General features: G+C 40.8%; 1 long non-coding RNA gene across 2 annotated transcripts; it reads right to left on the bottom strand.

Annotated features, from left to right (window-relative positions):
- Nucleotides 1-18,419: 18,419 nt before the first annotated feature.
- LOC106606704 (uncharacterized) lies at nt 18,420-20,530 on the bottom strand. 2 transcript variants are annotated; one of them, XR_001329113.2, is made up of 3 exons: nt 20,383-20,530; nt 20,090-20,196; nt 18,420-19,619 (listed from the first exon to the last, which is right to left on the bottom strand). It is a non-coding gene; the product is annotated as an uncharacterized lncRNA (long non-coding RNA). The 2 variants fall into 2 exon arrangements; XR_006770175.1 differs by having other exon boundaries at nt 20,090-20,483.
- Nucleotides 20,531-21,241: the final 711 nt, after the last annotated feature.

Here is a 21,241-nt window from a genome sequence, read left to right as displayed (position 1 = left end):
GTTAATTTCTTTACCATCAAATCAAATCAAATCAAATGTTATTTGTCACATGCTCCGAATACAACAGGTATAGATCTTACCGTGAAATGCTAACTTACAAGCCCTTAACCAACAATGCAGTTCAAGAAATAGAGTTAAGAAAATATTTACTAAATAAACGAAAGGAAAAAATAAAATAAAAGTAACACAATAAAATAACCATAACGAGGCTATATACAGGGGGTACCGGTACCGAGTCAATGTGCTGGTGTACAGGTTATTAGAGGTAATTTGTACATGTAGGTAGGGGTAAAGTGACTATGCATAGATAATAAACATCTAGTAGCAGCAGTGTAAAAACAAAAGGGGGGGAGTCAATGTAAATAGTCCGGGTGACCATTTGATTAATTGTTCAGCAGTCTTATGCCTGGGGGTAGAAGCTGTTAAGGAGCCTTTTGGACCTAGACTTGGAGCTCTGGTACCGCTTGCCGTGCGGTAGCAGAGAGAACAGTCTATGACTGTGGTGACTGGAGTCTTTGACAATTTTTTGGGCCTTCCTCTGACACTGCCTAGTATATAGGTCTTGGATGGCAGGAAGATTGGCCCCAGTGATGTACTGGGCCGTACGCACTACCCTCTGTAGCGCCTTATGGTCGGATGCCGAGCAGTTGCCGTACCAGGATGTGATAGAACCGGTCAGGATGCTCTCGATGGTGTAGTTGTAGAACATTTTGAGGATCTGGGACCCGTGCCAAGTCTTTTCAGTCTCCTGAGGGGGAAAAGGTTTTGTCGTGCCCTCTTCACGACTGTGTTGATGTGTTTGGACTATGATAGTTTGTTGGTGATGTGGACACCAAGGAACTTGAAACTCTCGACCAGCTCCACTACAGCCCCTTCGATGTGAATGGGGGCCTATTTGGCCCGCCTTTTCCTGTAGTCCACAATCATCTCCTTTGTCTTGCTCACATTGAGGGAGAGTTTGTTGTCCTGGCCTCCCTATAGGCTGTCTCATCATTGCCGGTGATCAGACCTACCACTGTTGTGACGCCAGAAAACTTAATGATGGTGTTGGAGTCGTGCTTGGCCACGCAGTCGTGGGTGAACAGGGAGTAGAGGAGGCGACTACCACAAGACGCCATCAACGTCGTTTTAGAGGATTGGGCACTACGTCCAACTGACCTCACAACTGCAGACCACGTGTATGGCGTCGTGTGGGGGAGCGGTTTACTAATGTCAACGTTGTGAACAGTGTGCCCCACGGTGGCAGTGGGGTTATGGTATGGGCAGGCATAAACTACAGACAACCAACAGAATTGCATTTTATCAATGACAATTTGAATGCACAGAAATACCGTGACGAGATCCTAAGGCCTATTGTGAGGCCCATTTTTTTTTAAAGGTATCTGTGACCAACAGATACATATCTGTATTTGCAGTCATTCAAAATCCATAGATTAGGGCCTAATGAATGCATTTAAATGGACTGATTTCCTCATATGAACTGTAACTCAGTAAAATCTTAGAAATTGTTGCATGTTGCATTTATATTTTTGTTCAGTATATTATTATACTATATTATATATTATATTATATATTATTATATATTATTGCTGTTCTGGGATAGATAGACCTACGTTTCAACACAGATCCAATTAAGAAAAACAATATGTTGTATACCCAATTACATATTATTTGGGTAGTATTAATTTAACAATTGCCGCACAGCCTTCCATTTGAGTAAAAGTGGAAAATCTGGAAATCTATACATTTTGCAGGAAGTCTATACATTTACCGATGTGGTCAATATGAAGATCTCCAGATAAATGTAGATTAGAAAGAGACTTTAAACAGTGATAAGCTTCAAGAGGCTATTTAATGTAAGCAGACTGGCTCCACTAGCACACTGCTGCACATAATCAACCAATCATTTTGTAAAGCTAAACATTCTAATTATAAAATGACATTATCAACATGAAATTCATTAAATTGTAGGCTACTCCAAAATATGATCACTAAGTGATGGAAGGTATACTTTTGATTATTTCCCCTTGGATACTGCTGTAAGAGTAAGCCTACAACATATGAAAACAGTCATAGAAATCATTCATGTCTTCAAGGATCTCCTTATACTCTGGGGTATCCCGGTCCAGGTGCATCTCTCTTTTCATCCATATTTTGAGGTCTTTTGCTTAACCATCGTTGATTATCCCCTTGTAGAGATATTCATTGCCCAGGTCAGTGTAGCCATGTCCGTAGTAGCTCCTTGTGCCTTCATCAGACATGTCAACTTTACCCTCTGTACGTAGTGCGGCGTCAACAAATTCTACAATAAGAGTGCATATTTTCACATTTACAAGGGATTTTTACACTTTGAGAGAATGAATGTTAGTCATTTTGCCTATCTAGCGCATGGGCGCTAGATCTGCACTATCATCTAGCTAGGCTTGATGTGCATATCCGGTAATACACTCGTGTCTCCCGTAGACGGCTTGTATATAAAAGCCTCCTCCGTTCAGGCTGCAAAAGCATAATTTACCTCGTTAACTAACTTTAATGGTGAGAAGGCAGAAAATAACAGGGAAAATATGCACACTACTTTTATGAAACCCCATTTTCCACCACCATTTTCATATTTTCAGACAATTTAGGATGCTGCACACAGTGTTCGGTCAATTAAGGGAGTCCAACATCCTAAATGATCAGAAAATACAAAAATGGTGGTGGAAATGGTGTTTCATAAAGAAAGTATGCATATTTTCCCTGTTTCCCCCCACCTTCTCGCCGTTAAAGAGAGGGAAATTATGCCTTTGCAGCCTGAATGGAGGATGCTTTATGTATTAGCTGGTCCATGGGGGGGCATGACTGTATTACCGGGAATGCACATCAAGCCTAAATGACATAGCAGCAGGACATAGGGGTGTTGAGGGTGCTGCGCACCCCCTGAAAAATCATAATAATACAAAAAATGACACACAAAACAAATAATCTCACAGAAGTAGTGTAGATCTTAGTGCCGCTTTTGATACCATCGATCACCACATTCTTTTGGAGAGTTTGGAAACCCAAATTGGTCTACATGGACAAGTTCTGGCCTGGTTTAGATCTTATCTGTCGGAAAGATATCAGTTTGTCTCTGTGAATGGTTTGTCCTCTGGCAAATCAATTGTACATTTCTGTGTTCCTCAAGGTTCCGTTTTAGGACCACTATTGTTTTCACTATATATTTTACCTCTTGGGGATGTCATTCGAAAACAATGTTAAATTTCACTGCTAAGCTGACGACACACAGCAGTACATTTCAATGAAACATGGTGAAGCCCCAAAATTGCCCTCGCTAGAAGCCTGTGTTTCAGACATAAAGAAGTGGATGGCTGCAAACTTTCTACTTTTAAACTCGGACAAAACAGAGATGCTTGTTCTAGGTCCCAAGAAACAAAGAGATCTTCTGTTGAATCTGACAATTAATCTGGATGGTTGTACAGTCGTCTCAAATAAAACTGTGAAGGACCTCGGCGTTACTCTGGACCCTGATCTCTCTTTTGAAGAACATATCAAGACTGTTTCAAGGACAGCTTTTTTCCATCTACGTAACATTGCAAAAATCAGAAACTTTCTGTCCAAAAATGACGCAGAAAAATTAATCCATGCTTTTGTTACTTCTAGGCTGAACTACTGCAATGCTCTACTTTCCGGCTACCCGGATAAAGCACTAAATAAACTTCAGTTAGTGCTAAATATGGCTGCTAGAATCCTGACTAGAACCAAAAAAATTGATCATATTACTCCAGTGCTAGCCTCCCTACACTGGCTTCCTGTTAAGGCAAGGGCTGATTTCAAGGTTTTACTGCTAACCTACAAAGCATTACATGGGCTTGCTCCTACCTATCTTTCCGATTTGTTCCTGCCGTACATACCTACACGTACGCTACGGTCACAAGACGCAGGCCTCCTAATTGTCCCTAGAATTTCTAAGCAAACGGCTGGAGGTAGGGCTTTCTCCTATAGAGCTCAATTTTTATGGAATGGTCTGCCTACCTGTGTGAGAGACGCAGACTCAGTCTCAAGCTTTAAGTCTTTACTGAAGACTTATCTCTTCAGTAGGTCCTATGATTAAGTATAGTCTGGCCCAGGAGTGTGAAGGTGAACGGAAAGGCTGGAGCAACGAACCGCCCTTGCTGTCTCTGCCTTGCCGGTTCCCCTCTCTCAACTGGGATTCTCTGCCTCTAACCCTATTACAGGGCTGAGTAACTGGCGTACTGGTGTTCTTCCATGCCGTCCATGGGAGGGGTGCGTCACTTGAGTGGGCTGAGTCACTGACGTGGTCTTCCTGTCTGGGTTGGCGCCCCCCCCCCCCCTTGGGTTGTGCCGTGGCGGAGATCTTTGTGGGCTATACTCGGCCTTGTCTTAGGACGGTAAGTTGGTGGTTGGAGACATCCCTCTAGTGGTGTGGGGGCTGTGCTTTGGCAAAGTGGGTTGGGTTATATCCTGCCTGTTTGGCCCTGTCCGGGGGGTTTCATCGGATGGGGCCACAGTGTCTCCTGATCCCTCCTGTCTCAGCCTCCAGTATTTATGCTGCAGTAGTTTATGTGTCAGGGGCTAGGGTCAGTCTGTTACATCTGGAGTATTTCTCTTGTCTTATCCGGTGTCCTGTGTGAATTTAAATATGCTCTCTCTAATTCTCTCTCTCTTTCTCTCTTTCTTTCTTTCTGTCGGAGTACCTGAGCCCTAGGACCATGCCTCAGGACTACCTGGCATGATGACTCCTTGCTGTCCCCAGTCCACCTGGCCGTGCTGCTGCTCCAGTTTCAACTGTTCTGCCTGCGGCTATGGAACCCTGACCTGTTCACCGGACGTGCTTGTTGCACCCTCGACAACTACTATGATTATTATTATTTGACCATGCTGGTCATTTATGAACATTTTAACATCTTGACCATGTTCTGTTATAATATCCACCCGGCACAGCCAGAAGAGGACTGGCCACCCCTCATAGCCTGGTTCCTCTCTAGGTTTCTTCCTAGGTTTTTGGCCTTTCTAGGGAGTTTTTCCTAGGGAGTTTTTCCTAGCCACCGTGCTTCTTTCACATGCATTGCTTGCTGTTTGGGGTTTTAGGCTGGGTTTCTGTACAGCACTTTGAGATATCAGCTGATGTACGAAGGGCTATATAAATACATTTGATTTGATTTGATTTGATTTGATTTACTGGGCCTTTTTGTATGCCAAATTATAGCACCTTCACCCCCAAACATCTTCCTGCAGCTATGCTGAATGATAGTGCAGATCTAGCACCGGGTGCGCTATCGGTCACCCCCAAACATCTTCCCGCAGCTATGCTGAATGATAGTGCAGATCTAGCACCGGGTGTGCTATCGGTCACCCCCAAACATCTTCCTGCAGCTATGCTGAATGATAGTGCAGATCTAGCACCGGGTGCGCTATCGGGTGCCTAGGCTACTACAAGTTCATTAAACAATCTAAAACATTGACGGAAAAAGACAAATACTGAATACCTTTGTAAGATTTATCTTTAACACTAAATATCCATATGATGAGGCGAATATATACACTACTGGTCAAAAGTTTTAGAACACCTACTCATTGAAGGTTTTTCTTCATTTTTACTATTTTCTACATTGTAGAATAATAGTGAAGACATCACAACTATGAAATAACACATGGAATCATGCAGTAACCAAAAAAGTGTTAAACAAATCAAAATATATTTTATGTTTGAGATTATTCAAAGTAGCCACCCTTTGTCTTGATGACAGCTTTGCACACTCTTGGCATTCTCTCAACCAGCTTCACCTGGAATGCTTTTCCAACAGTCTTGAAGGAGTTCCCACATATGCTGAGCACTTGTTGGCTGCTTTTCTTTCACTCTGAGGTCCGACTCATCCCAAACCATCTCAATTTGGATGAGGCCAGGTCATCTGATGCAGCATCTCCATTATTCTCCTTCTTGGTAAAATAGCTCTTACACAGTCTGGAGGTGTGTTGGGTCATTGTCCTGTTGAAAAACAAATGATAGTCCCACTAAGCCCAAACCAGATGGGATGGTGTATCGCTCACTGCAGAATGCTGTGGTAACCAAGCTGGTTAAGTGTGTTCTAAATGAATTCTAAAATCTAAATCACAGACAGTGTCACCAGCAAAGCACCCCCACACCATCACACCTCCTCCTCCATGCTTTACGGTGGGAAATATACATGCAGAGATCATCCGTTCACCCACACCGCATCTTACAAAGACAGCGGTTGGAACCAAAAATCTCCAATTTGGACTCCAGACCAAAGGACACATTTCCGCCGGTCTAATGTCCATTGCTCGTGTTTCTTGGCCCAAGCAAGTCTCTTTTTCTTATTGGTGTCCTTTAGTTGTGGTTTATTTGCAGCAATTCGACCATGAAGGCCTGATTCACACAGGCTTCTCTGAAGAGTTGATATTGAGATATATTCGTTACTTGAACTCCGTGATTCATTTATTTGGGCTGCAACTTCTGAGGCAGGTAACTGATGAACTTATCCTCTGCAGCAGAGGTAACTCTGGGTCTTCCATTCCTGTGGTGGTCCTCATGAGAGCCAATTTCATCATAGTGTTTGATGGTTTTTGCTTATTTGAGCTGTTCTTGCCATAACTTGGACTTGGAAATAGGACTATCTTCTGTATACCTTGTCACAACCCAGTTGATTGGCTCAAATGCATTAAGGAAAGAAATTCCACAAATAATTTTTTAACAAGGCACACCTGTTAATTGAAATGCATTCCAGGTGACTACCTCATGAGCCGGTTGAGAGAATGCCAAGAGTGTGCAAAGCTGTCATCAAGGCAAAGGGTGGCTATTTGAAGAAAAATATTGTTTAACATTTTTTGGTTACTACATGACCCCATATGTGTTATTTCATAGTGTTGATGTCTTCACTATTATTCTACATTATAGAACATAGTAAAAATAAAGAAAAACCCTTGAATGAGCAGGTTTTCTAAAACTTTTGACCAGTAGTGTATATATGTATATATATATTTTTTACCAGCATCATATCTGAGAATCTGGGAAGCAATAGGATGACCCATGATAAAAGCTTGCTTCAGCATTTTTACTGCACAATCATCTTTTCCGCTTAGAATTGTTTGTGTCAAAAGCCACCTGTGAACAGGAGAGGTAAGCATTAAAGATAACACACAGAGCAGAGGAGCTGCACAGGCCATGTCCAGAAACAACATCTTACACCTACCCCCGTGGAATTTGTGGTTTTATGAAAATATGGGATAGGTATAATAGGAATGCAAAGAAAAATCATATGTCTTTCAAAATCCTCAATGGATACGTTTAAAAAAAACAGTTACTTTCAGGAATTTTGTTAATGTATCATTTGTAACAAGAAAAGTCTGTCATTGTAAGGGTAAGGGGTTGTTTCAGTTTTTTTCCCCCAATTTCCAATTAAGTTTACACTTGTTCAGTCCCACTCAAGCAGGGTTGGGGACCCGTGTGGCTCAGTTGGTAGAGCATGGTGTTTGCAATGCCAGGGTTGTGGGTTCGATTCCCACGGGGGACCAGTACGGAGAAAAAAATTATGAAAAGTATGCATTCACTACTGTAAGTCGCTCTGGATAAGAGCGTCTGCTAAATGACTAAAATGTAATTGAGAATTGCTCTTTAATTTTAATTTAACTCTTGAATTAGGAAGCAGAATTTGAATTAATTTAGAATTAGATTTAAAGTTTAATTTAATTCCATGAAATTCAAAGAAATTAAAATGGCTTATTTATTCTATCGCCATAGAAATGTTTATTTTGACATCATGTACAACCTGGTCTCAGAGCATGTTGTATTATTCTGTACGTATCCATTTAATATGATAGGTTTTGCATGGTTTCTCATGGTATGCCTTAAATTGTCCATCACTCGTTTCGTAATTTGGTACGAATTACAATTCATATTATATTATACATTTGCAAAACGCACAATATGTTACAAAATGTACAATAATTCTAGCTAGGTGGCTAACATTAGCTAGCTAGCTAATGTTAGCTAGGCTAGGGTTTAGGGTTAGGGTTAGACATTAAGGTTAGGGTTAAGTTTATTAGTTAGATTAAAAGGTTAGGGGAACGAGTTAGCTAAAATGGTTAAGGTTAGGGTTAGGGAAGAGTTAGTTAAAAGGGTTAAGGTTAGGGTTAGGGGAAGGGTTAGCTAATATTCTAAGTAGTTGCAAAGTAGCTAAAAAGTAGTAAGTAGTTGAAAAGTTGCTATTTAGCTAAAATACGAAACGCCCACCCATCCACCCCAACCAACCACCCTACTTTCGTTTTTGCCTTAAGTTACCATCTGTCTTATGTAACCATACTAAACGTAACATGTCATACTAAATTGTGTCCCGGATTTACATTCATTATTTCAAGTCTAGACTATGAGACCAGGCTGTCATGAATGGTTACCAACACCATGTAGCGTACATCTAATTTAAAAAATGCATTCTCCTTAAACAATTTTGAATAATTACAGTGGTCTGGAAATATTCTAAGATCATATTGTGGGTTGTCTATAATAATTCATAAATCCCTCAATATTTCTTAATATCAGACATTTTTTGGCAAGAATGCATTACATCAAACACTACAGTATGGAAGGGAACAATCTAACATTTTATGACAAAGAAAAATACTCTGAGTTATAATAAAACTAATATTTTGAATGGTATGTGTATCCATTGCATTAATAAGTGGTATATCCTTTGGATAAAACAATTGGTCAAATGAAAGAGACTTTCATGTTTCACGTCTCAGTTGAATTGGCTTGAATTGCTTTGAATTAAATTATACTTCCTGAAATTGAAATTGAATTCAAATGATGCTTCATGAATTGACCCCAAACCTGCGCTCAAGGATTAATAATGATTTACAATGTATAAGGGGAGGGAACTAGTACACACATTGGGGGGAAGCCTTGAGCATTTCTAAAGCGTTCACCTGCATATTTTAGATTCTTTGCTGCTACCAGTGGTCAGAGCATTTCTGTGATCCTGGTAAAGAACCCTCATGGTTAACAGGTTCTGTCCAGTTGGGTCATAAACAAGGCTCATGATCATCTCATGAAGCCTTGGATTCACTTGTAGGAGACGATCCAGTCGTACATCGTTTAGGGCCTTCTTCAGAGAATCTTTAGGTGGAATATGGTCTGCCTCTGTAATGCCTTCAATCTCCCCATCACGCCGAGATGGTCCATTTTTTTTGTCACTTATGAGGAGAGAAGAAGAATTAGTAGGTTAGGTTTACATCATTTGTTTGTTAACCTCGTTCCCAGTCTCGAATTGCTGGTGCGTAGAGCCTGGTAACAGTGTGGGACAATTTAGGGGGTGTGGATTTTCTGAGTAAATCACAGAATTATGAGGCGTGGCTCTAAATCGAGGCGGGAATGGGGAGCGAGCCTGTGACAGTCGTATTAGATAAAAAATGTATGTTAAATCACATTGTTTCATCCGCTTCTGCCATAGGCATCTATTCAACTTCCATTCTGAGGCCCTGTGAAACCATACGGTTCGACAGAGAGCCAGCTGGTGGACGAGATTATTAGTTTGTCAATGCAGTTGGAATTATAAACATGCTGTCATGAACATTAAGTCCTAGGCCTATCCATAACAAGGCCTTATTGTATTCAGCTATCAAAGTAGACTTTAATCATGACACCGGAGCTTGGGGCTTCTAACCCCTTTTAAACATTGTGTGTTTGTTGTTCCTCTATTTCTTCTGCGTCCATTGATAGTAACCATTAGTCTGTGTGATTAACGGTAGCAATGTTTGTGAGACAAGGGCGGATCCTGAAGTGGTCCAGGAGCAGTTTTTTCTCACAAAAACGTTGGTCGAGTTCGAATGGTTTGAGCTACAAACTATTGAGACTCTCACAAACATGTACACAAACATGCTCTATGACGCTCACAAGCTACACAATAGTAGTTAGAAGGTAAAGAGTTATTCTACGTAGAAGATCAAAGGAAATCAGTAGTGTCTATAGTACTGTAATAAGTTCACATAGTTGCTGTCACAAACTACAAACTCCACACAATTGTCACTGACTAGTTGAATATTCATTTCCCACTGATCAAACAATTTCTATACTTACAGCATTCTTAGAAATTCATTTTAATCAGGTTTTTGTTTGGCGGACCTTATTTTTCTGATTGACATTCATCAATAAAACTCATGAATGCAACTGTTTTTGTGCTTTACTTGTAGCTCTGGTTGTCCTGACAATAAACTGCTGAAACACTTCACTGTGAGGCTAAATATAAGGGTTGGACATGCAGATAAATGACAGTAGTGATTTTTATTTTTTACATATATTCAACACCTTATTTTTGGGGGCACAAAACTACCTCCATATTTCCATTAGTTTGTATGGGTTAACTTCAGACGAGTACTGGGTCATAGAGCAAAACGGAGAATCCATTCGTGTTCATTCTCCTCTTTCCATAAGCTTGAAAGCCAAACATTTTGGACGCTAAAGACATTTTCGTGAGTAGACAGATTTTTGAGATGTCTCATGGTCTGTAGTTCAGCCACCTTCCATTACAGATGCGGAAGGTCGATATAGGCGGATGCAGTGGGTTGAGACGCAGCCCATGCCAAAATATCTGATATCTTCAGTTTAAACGGACAGATTTTGATCGGGATATTTTTATTACGTTACTTAGATTGACGCACAGGTCTGTCAATAGACTCAGATTAAGTTTAAGGTCAGAAGTCACGCTGAAGGAAAGTGTGTGAGGTTTACTTGTCTGCTACCAAAAATGGATCCACCATGGTTTTGCCTCTCACACTAGTCCAATATCTCCCCGTCATCCACCCAGAACCCAGAAAATCGAGTAGATGGCTGAAGTACTCCGCTCACACAGTATTTGATTCTGGGTTGATGAGATCAGGCCGAGGTCTACCTGTACCTCCACACAAAAATGTACCGAAATGATAGACTTACACTTTATATTTGTGAACATGTCCAAGGCCGTAACCTTTAATTATACCATCGTCATGTTCGTCATGACGGCACGGTTCTTCTCTCTTCTTCCTAGCGTTTCCAGTTTTTACAGAATCTTCATTAGACTTTTCCTCCTTGAACCATGTTCTCTCATCACCAAAACACTTGTGAGTTCCTGGAGAAATACAGTTTCTCCTCTCTGTTCTTTTTAACCACCTTAATCAATATAACCACTCCTACCAGCGCTGCTGCCCCCCAACCTACTGGCCCCAAGAACCCTAACAGCCCGAGGGCTGGAACTCCTGGAAGTCTGCAATGTCTTGTAGCCCAACTCTTGGTTCTCAGCAAATGTCCTCTCTGATCTTAACTCCGAAAAGTTATAATCTTGACACACTTTGTCATGCGGCTTGTGGGATGGGCGGAGTTGTGCAATATATGACCAATGAGTCCAAGTTCTAAGTGTGTGTGTGCGTGTGTGTGTGTTTCTAAGTGAAAGAGAAAGAGAGATTTTATACATTGCTGGGTGAGGAGTGCCTGGATACATACACGCGTGCGCACAAGTGCATACCCACATACTGTACACACACATTCAGACAGAAATATGCTATGTGGAACAAACATGTCTCTCCAACATGGAGATCAAGGAATCATGTCGGCTCTTTTCATGGCCTTTCTATCTGCAATGCAATATTTGGTTGTGGGTTTATGAGCTTAGGCCTAGGTCTACCTGTATTTCCACACAGAAATTAAGCAAAATTATAGACCTACTCTTGAAACACACTTAGAAAAAAGGGTTCCAAAAAGGTTCTTCGGCAGTCCCCATAGGATAACCATTTTTGGTTCCAGGTAGAAACGTTTTGATTTCAGGTAGAACTATTTTGCGTGCTTAAGAAATCCTCTTGATTACTGTGCATGCTCCTACCATGCTCCTAATTGAGCACTATTGATTGATGCATTGAGAAATGTGATTGATCATTTTGTTTAAGGTGTGCTGCCCAGGCGAAGGTGCAGGTGAGAGGGAAGCCACATTTTTTAGAGCTGTGGCAGATGTTGTATTTTAGAAGTTAAAGTTGTACTTATCAACAAATGGGTAATATATTATGCATTTTAAAGGTGTCTGGTATCATTCAGTGAAGTTTCATATGATTTCTGGAAATGGTCACAAGACCAAAATAACATTTGTCCAAGGTGTACTTATACAGACAGCTTTGGCAAGTCTACATTCAACAGCTTTAAAAACAAAAACATTGTTAACATAAAGCATTTATGATGGATTAATAATGTATTAATCATTTAGAAAGCATTGTTCCTAAATGTATAAATATTAGTAAGCTATTCTGTTATGGGAATTTTGAATCCCAATGATAATAATTAACAATCAATAAGCTTTGACTAATCCCCAAGGTTTGTAAGACACTGGGTTAAGAATAATTAGGCAAAGACTCAGCTTTCTGCAAAAGGTCTGTACAGTTTATTCAGAGAACGTTCTGAAGTCAAAAATTAGGACTTAGTCCTTTTATAATACACACATACATTCCTATCTTTAGACCACTCCCTTCTCAAACAACCAGTACTTTTCCACTAACCACAAAGAACCATACAATTTGTCACATTCTTCAAGGCTTTCACCTCCCCTCCCAAACCCTATTGGTTTGAAACCCTTCAATGATTTTATTTTACCTACTCTACAACTTCACTCTGTTTACATCTGTCACGTCCTGGCCAGTATAAAGGTTAATTAGTATTGTAGTTTGGTCAGGACGTGGCAGAGGGTATTTGTTTTATGTGGTTCAGGGTGGTGTGTTTGTTAAAAGGGTGTTTGATTTAGTATTTCCGGGTTTTGGTTTATGTTTAGGTATTTCTATGTTTAGTCTAGTGTGTCTGGTTCTATGTTGAGTTAATTGGGGTTGGACTTCCAATTGAAGGCAGCTGTTTGGTGTTGCCTTTGATTGGAAGTCCTATATTAGTTGGGTGTGTTTGTCTTGTATTTTGTGGGTGATTGTTCTGAGTTTAGCCTTGTGCCTTACCAGACTGTCTGTATTTCGTTCGGTCACTTGTTTTGTTATTTTGTACGTTCATTTTGGAAGTTAATAAATCTCAAGATGAGCATACACATACCTGCTGCGTATTGGTCTACCTTTTCCGACGATGATTTCGTTATATCGTCAGAAGACGAAGAAATCCCTGACAGAATCACCCACCAACTATGGACCAAGCAGCAGAAGAAGGAGCAGAGGGAATTCGAGTTGGACTGGCGGGAGAAGTGGACCTGGGAGGAAGTTCTGGACGGGGCCGGACCTTGGCACCAGGCTGGGGAGTATCGCCGCCCGCAGTGGGAAATTGAGGCAGCCAAGGCAGAGAGGCGTAGGTACGAGGCCATGGACGCGCTGAGGGAGAAGCACGAGAGGCACCCCCAAGAATGTTTTTTGGGGGGGCACACGGGTAGTTTGGCTAGGCGTAAGAAGAGCCGGAAGCCAGCTACCCGTGGTTATATGGAGGAGCGTATGGGGTGGAGAGCGCTATGTTTCGCTGAGGAGCGCACTATCTCACCCATACGCACGCACAGTCCGGTGCGCGTTATTGGTGTGACTGTCTCATGGTGTGACTGTCTCATGGTGTGACTGTCTCATGGTGTGACTGTTCCATGTAAGGTAGTGGAACTTTGAACTTCAGTAAATTAATTAAAATAATGAATCAAATTCCCTTCACTTACTCTTTAAGTTATAGCACATAGGTTTATTTCAAGAAACAATAGTCCATATTTCCAAATAGTTCTGATTGATTATATTTTGTCCCTAAAAGCAGTGTCCACTTGGTGTAACACAATTCACTTGGTGTAACACAATTCACTTGGTGTTACACAATTCACTTGGTGTTACACAATTCACTTGGTGTTACACAATTCACTTGGTGTAACACAATTCACTTGGTGTAACACAATTCAGATCCTCAAAAAGTTATACAGCTGCACCATCGAGAGCATCCTGACTGGTAGCATCACTGCCTGGTATGGCAACTGCTCGGCCTCCGACCGCAAGGAACTAGAGGCACCTCTGGCCCTTCGTTGGACACTGTGTTAACTAACCTCCAGACGAGCTTCAATGCCATACAACTAAATGCATGCTCTTCAACCGATAGCTGCCCGCACCTGCCCGCCTGTACAGTATCACTACTCTGGACGGTTCTGACTTAGAATATGTTGACAACTACAAATACCTAGGTGTCTGGTTAGACTGTAAACTCCTTCCAGACTCACATTAAACATCTCCAATCCAAAATTAAATCTAGAATCTGCTTCCTATTTCGCAACAAAGCATCCTTCACTCATGCTGCCAAACATACCCTCGTAAAACTGACCATCCTACCGATCCTCTACTTCGGCGATGTCATTTACAAAATAGCCTCCAACACTCTACTCAACAAATTGGATGCAGTCTATCACAGTGCCATCCGTTTTGTCACCAAAGCCCCGTATACTACCCACCACTGCGACCTGTATGATCTCGTTGGCTGGCCCTCACTTCATACTCGTCGCCAAACCCACTGGCTCCAGGTCATCTACAAGTCTCTGCTAGGTAAAGCCCCGCCTTATCTCAGCTCACTGGTCACCATAGCAGCACCCACCCGTAGCACGCACTCCAGCAGATATATCTCACTGGTCACCCACAAAGCCAATTCTTCCTTTGGCCGCCTCTCCTTCCAGTTCTCTGCTGCCAATGACTGGAACGAACTGCAAAAATCTCTGCAGCTGGAGACTCTTACCTCCCTCACTAGCTTTAAGCACCAGCTGTCAGAGCAGCTCACAGATCACTGCACCTGTACATAGCTCATCTGTAAATAGCCCATCCAATATACCTCATCCCTATATTGTATTTATTTATTTATCTTGCTCCTTTGCAGTATCTCAACTTGCACATTCATCTTCTGCACATCCTACCATTCCAGTGTTTAATTGCTATATTGTAATTACTTTGCCACCATGGCCTATTTATTGCCTTACCTCTCTTATCCTACCTCATTTGCACATGCTGTATATAGATTTTTCTACTGTATTATTGATTGTATGTTTGTTTATTCCATGTGTAACTGTGTTGTTGTATGTGTTGAACTGCTATGCTTTATCTTGGCCAGGTCGCAGTTGTAAATGAGAACTTGTTCTCAAATGGCCTACCTGGTTAAATAAAGGTGAAATAAAAATAAAATAAAAGAGAGGGTAGTGTGAACGGCCCACTACATCACTGGGGCCAAGCTTCCTGTCATCCAGGACCTCTATACCAGGCAGTGTCAGAGGAAGGCTATAAAAATTGTAAAAGACTCCAGCCAACCGAGTCATAGACTGTTCTCTCTGCTACTGCACGGCAAGCAGTACCGGAGCTCCAAGTCTAGGTCCAAGAGGCTTCTTAACAGCTTCTACCCCCAAGCCATAAGACCCCTGAACAGCTAACCAAATGGCTACCCGGACTATTTGCATTCCTATTTGTCGCTCCCTGCATTAGACCATCCATCCCGTTGGTACCTCTCTGTCTGTCCTACCAGTTTCACTCCTCCTGACCATGATCCACGTGATCCACCCTGGGAGGCCCCCCATCAGCCGTGCCTCTTTTGGAGACTGTTCCCCCCTGCTCTACCTGGTTGATCCTGTCATATTCTTGTCCCAAAGATTAAGCCATGCAAGTCTTAGTACACACTGTTGGTACAGTGAAACTGTGAATGGCTCATTCAATCAGTTGTGGTTCCATTGATCGCCCCAATGTTACTTGGATAGCTGTGGTAATCCTAGAGATAAGATATGCCAACAAGTGTTGACCTTCAGGGACACATGCATTTATCAGACCCAAAACCCATACAGGTTGCTCTCGGGTGCCCTGGACGCTTTTGGTGAAGCTTTGTGCCACTGGCGTCTCATTCTAATGTCTGCCCTGTTAACTTTCGATGGTAGTCTCTGTGCTTACCATGGTGACCACGGGTAACGGGGGAATCAGGGTTTGATTCCGGAGAGGGAACCTGAGAAACGGCTACCACATCCAAGGAAGGCAGCAGGCATGCAAATTACCCACTCCCGACTCGGGTAGGTAGTGACGAAAAATAACTCTTTCACGGCCCTGTAATTGGAATGAATACACTTTAAATCCTTTAACGAGGATCCATTACTGATGCTTACAAGCATTTTTACAGTGGTCAGAAACTTCTGAAAGTTTCTTTAATTATGTTTTAACAGTACAATGACTGCCTGATGTGTATTGTTGTCACGTGTGCTCCCTCTCCGGCCTCTAGGCCACCAGGCTGCTCGTTATGGCGCACACCTGTCACCATCGTTACACGCGTCAGCGCATTATGCAACTCACCTGGACTCCATCACCTCTTTGATTACCTGCCCTTTATATGTCACTCCCTTTGGTTCCTTCCCCAGGTGTCATTGTTTCTGTTTCATGTCTGTGCGTTGTTCATGGTTCTTATTATGTTTCATTTATTGATTAAATCACTCAACCCCTGAACTTGCTTCCCGACTCTCAGCACACATTGTTACAATTGTCCATTGGTGTGTCATAATGTCCTATGGGGTGACACCAATAAATGAAAAGAAAAAAGGTGTCGTTTTGGACAAAATTTTCAAATAATTGTTGAGCACGAGGCAGGTAACATTATAATAATACACAAATAAGATAATTGCTTTTTTATCTAGATTTAGTGAAATTACTGTGAATCTTACCCAAAATGTAATAGCGAGGCACTTCGTTATCATTATACGAGGAAAATATGTGTTTTTCATTTAAATTGCCAGAATTTGATTACAGATTTAAAGACAGAACTAACTAAATAATGACTAAAAATAATTTTCCTCTCTATTTGGGAATCATTAAACCTTAATATTAACATTAAATTTAATGTCACAACAGAGGACAGATTGAAGGTGGTCATATAACATTTTGAGTTGTTTAGACATGGTTTATTGTAACTATATGTTTTAAAGGACTTTTTAAATCATTTTTGGGGGCCATATGGTAACTACCTAGTGATGGAAAAAGTACCGTAATAAAAAATGACTCAAGTAAAAGTAAAAGTCACCCAGTAAAATACGATTTTAGTAAAAGTATAAGGTTTTCAATATACTTAAGTATCAAAAGTAAATGTAATTGCTAAAATGTACTTAAGTATCAAAAGTAAAAGTATAAATCATTTCTAATTCCTTATATTAACCAAACCAGATGGCACAATACAGGAAACCTGTACAGAATAAAATACTCCAAAACATGCATCCTGTTTGAAATCAGGCACTAAAGTAATACTGCAAAAAATATGCCAAAGAAATGAGGGGAAAACACAACACATCACTGAGTACCACTGTTGGGGATGGGGATGGCTGCATCATGTTATAGGTATGTTATAGGTATGCTTGTCATCGGCAAGGACTAGGGAGGTTTTTTTAGAATAAAAATAAATGGAATAGAGCTAAGAAGAGGCAAAATCCTAAAGTAAAATCTTTTTCAGTCTGCTTTCCAACAGGCACTGGGAGACAAATTCACTTTCAGCAGGACAATAACTTAAAACACAAGGTCAAATATACACTGCAGTTGCTTATCAAGATGCCATTGAATTTTCCTGAGTGGCGTAGTTACAGTTTTTAAAATAAAATTTAAAAGGTGTCATCTTGGATATATGGCAAGACTTGAAAATGGCTGTCTAGCAATGATCAACAATCAACTTGACAGAGCTTAAATAATTTTTTCAAGAATAATGTGCAAATATTGTATAATCTATGTGTGCAAAGCTCTTAGAGACTTACCCAGAAAGACTCACAGCATTCAAAGGTGATTCTAACATGTATTGACTCAGGGGTGTAAATACTTATGTAAATGAGATATTTCTATTTAATTTTCAATAAATTAGCAAAAATGTCTAAAAACACGTTTTCACTTTGTCATTATGGGGTATTGTGTGTAAATGCGTGAGAGAGAAAAAAAAACGATTTAATAAATGTTTAATTCAAGTTGTAAAACACCAAAATGTAGAATAAGTCAAGGGGTAGGAATACTTTCTGAAGGCACTGTAGCTACTTGAAAGCACAAAACTATTCCACTGGTGGGAGACGAAATCACACCTCTAGTGATGCTCCTATACTCCTAGGCTGAGACGTTTCCTACAGTAGTTGCATAAATATGTGGCTATTGCTTGACAGAATATAAGTAAAAAAGAAGACTTCCTCTCATGTAAGAGGGCTATATTTCATCTGCCAAATGGTTAACATATTTATATGGAATTATGGACAAAACACACGGTAGCATTGATCACAATTATCTACCAGGGCCTCAGAGTTGTATTATCAAAGAGGACAGCACCACCAACAGGTGAAAACCTGCTACTGCACTCTTCAGGTAGACGAAGGATCTGTGAAAGTAGAGGGTTTTACACACAGCTAAACTTTACACAGGACAAACAGAAGATCTAATACAAATAAGAAAGTAATGTCCACTCACTGTTTGCTGCTTCCAAAACAGCTGATCTTTTAATAAAGGTTTTTCCATACATTGAGCTAGTGGATACTGCATAATGTTACAATAAATGCAGAGAATCAGGAAATCTAAACATTTTGAGAAGAATCTATAGGCTGTACATTTACCAATGCAACAGGCAGACAGGATCTACTACTAGTACACTGCTGAACATAACCAACCAGGCACCAACTATACAGTAGGCCAAAAAACTTTGCAACAATTATCAGCAATAAATTATACTCCTCATTATGATATTTATACTGTTAGTTTCTGAACAAACGGAGTAAAAACTCAAACGGACGACTACAAAATTCTCAAACCAAGTTTACTCACCCACTGGATCATACAGCTGCAAAGACAAGGCATGATTACACAAGCACATATATTTATAACCTTCTAATATGTGGGGTCATGTCCTTACACATCTAGACAGCCAATACATCTCTGTTGCTAGGCAGGATCTTAATTGGTTCCTCTCACTGGTGTAGTCATAGCCCTGCTTTATGCGTGGAAGTGTATGTGTGAGATAGGACTGTAGTAGGAGAGTCGTTGTGGTGGGTCTCTCTGGCCTGCCTCCCAGAGGTTTCACATTCCTCGCTCCTCCCTAGTTCCGCAGCTGGCCTGCCTTATCAGAGACTAACTATTGCCCTTCGCCTCCCTCCTCAGAAAGATGGAACAGAATATGAACTTTCTACACTCAGTAACTTTCCAAAAGTCCCTATCTACCCTTCCTTGACCCCAACATATGTATTCCTTATACATGTAAAGTAATCAATGAGTTCTAGAATGGTAACATAAATAAGTATATTTCAAGCTAGAATCCAACAATATTGAATTCCATAATTTGCATATCATAGAAACGTTTTTAACTTGGGAACTCCTGTTAGAGTACACAATCTGTATTTACTCTGTATTGTCTGAGTTTGTTTGTCATTTCTACCACCGGAAAACATGAAAATGCCGTTTAATGTAATCAAGGATCTCCTCATACTCTTGGGTATCCCGGTCCAGGTGCATGTCTCTTTCCACCCATGAAATGATCTTTTTTACTTGATTCTTGTTGATTATCCCCTTCTTGTGGTATGCTTTGACCAGCTCAATGTAGCCATCTCTGTAGTAGCACCTTGTTCCTTCATCAGACATGTCAATGTTACCATCGGTGTATTGTGCGGCCAATCCTAGAACAGGTACATAGTTTCAAATAGGGAAAATATGAACTTTAAAGTGGCATTTTACTCACAAAGCTATTATATATTTTTATTTATTTTTATGTAAAAAAAAATCTTTTTCATTAGTCCATTTTTGATAAAGTCCCAAATTGTCCCACACATTCAAGGCATTTAGCTTCAAGTCGCCTGAAAGCAAGTGTTGATAACAGTATTCTGGGAACTAAACACGTTTTCTATTAGTCTAGCTCTGATGCTCCATTATTCAAAATGATGATATTCTGAGATGTATCAATGGTGGACTGGTGAGAAATATACTGTATGCATATCTTCGTTTTTTTGTAAAATACTCCTAATACAACATACAGGCAAACTCAGCGATGAAGACAAACTTAGTGAAATTGTTACTTTTGTAAGAGATGCTAAAGATCTACAGTATCTACTGTACGATGAGGGAACAGGAAAATAATCAATGTTTTTACCTGCGTCTTCTCTGAGCTGCCGGGAAGATATAGGATGACCCATGATAAAAGCCTTCCTCAGCATAAGTGCAGCATGTCCGTCTAGGATTGTCTCTGCCAGCAGATGACTAGAACACAGAAAACATGATAACAGAAAAGGTGTGTTTTGATGGCGGTGGATAACTACGGTGCCATGTACAACGTCACACATCATCATCATGGTGGCCATTTTGCTATTCTGCCATAACTGGACAATGTCTTTTCCTTCATATCTGCTAAACCATACACTATAACACAGAAAAGGTGTTGCCTACTCTAGGCTGGAAGACCCATTTCAACTCTTGGTAGCCTACAATGTCTTGTAGCCCAACTCTGGGTTCTCAGCAAATGTCCTCTCTGAGCTGAGCTCTTATACTCTTGATGCAGTTAGAAAAGTTTGCCAGATGGCTCAGAACAGTGGTGGTGCTGTAGTGCAGCACATGACCAATGAGTCAAAGTCTATAAATAGGCCTGTTTGTTTGTGTTGGAAAAGGCAGGCCATGGGGAGGAATGCTCAAACTTGGAATTGCTGGAGAAGAGCTCATATCCACATTCTGAACGTATGTACTTTAAGGGAGAACTTGTAGGATAGTCAGGGTTTGAACAGGGGTCTATTAAGTGGGGAGGGGCGATGTTCCATATAGAAATGCAATGTATAGAGTAGCTCACATGATGCCCTACTGTTTATGACTGAGAACCATGCCTGTTCCACATTTTCTATCTAAATGTTCTAGAATGGTGCACCCTCCCAAACAGCCCAAGGTGTATAGTTATGAAGTAGTTCATTTAGAAATGCCACAGTAAAGTGCTTCAAGCAAACACTGTTGGTGAAGAATCACTACTGGTACATTGCCAAACACCTAATACATCATCTGTGGTCTGTGGTACAGAAGGTGCAATTTCGAAATTTGGTTGTGCATCAGCAGTCCCTCAATTAGCCCATGTCAGCTAAAGCTCGATTGGTAAAGTAGTCTAGGGCCAGCTGTCTAAATTTGTAGTAAGCATGGTTTTACGAGAGGAAACCAAGTAAATGTAAAGGTTTATTCCAACCTTTTTAAAACATTCATAAAATATAAATTCCTACCTTTTTTTAAGGTTTCTTTGACCAGTCATGTGAAATCCATAGATTAGGGG

This window comes from Salmo salar, chromosome ssa06 (assembly GCF_905237065.1).
Source record: "Salmo salar chromosome ssa06, Ssal_v3.1, whole genome shotgun sequence".
Lineage (NCBI taxonomy): Eukaryota > Metazoa > Chordata > Actinopteri > Salmoniformes > Salmonidae > Salmo > Salmo salar.
Note: the sequence above shows the minus strand (reverse complement) of the source record. Positions and strands in the feature narration are given on the sequence as shown.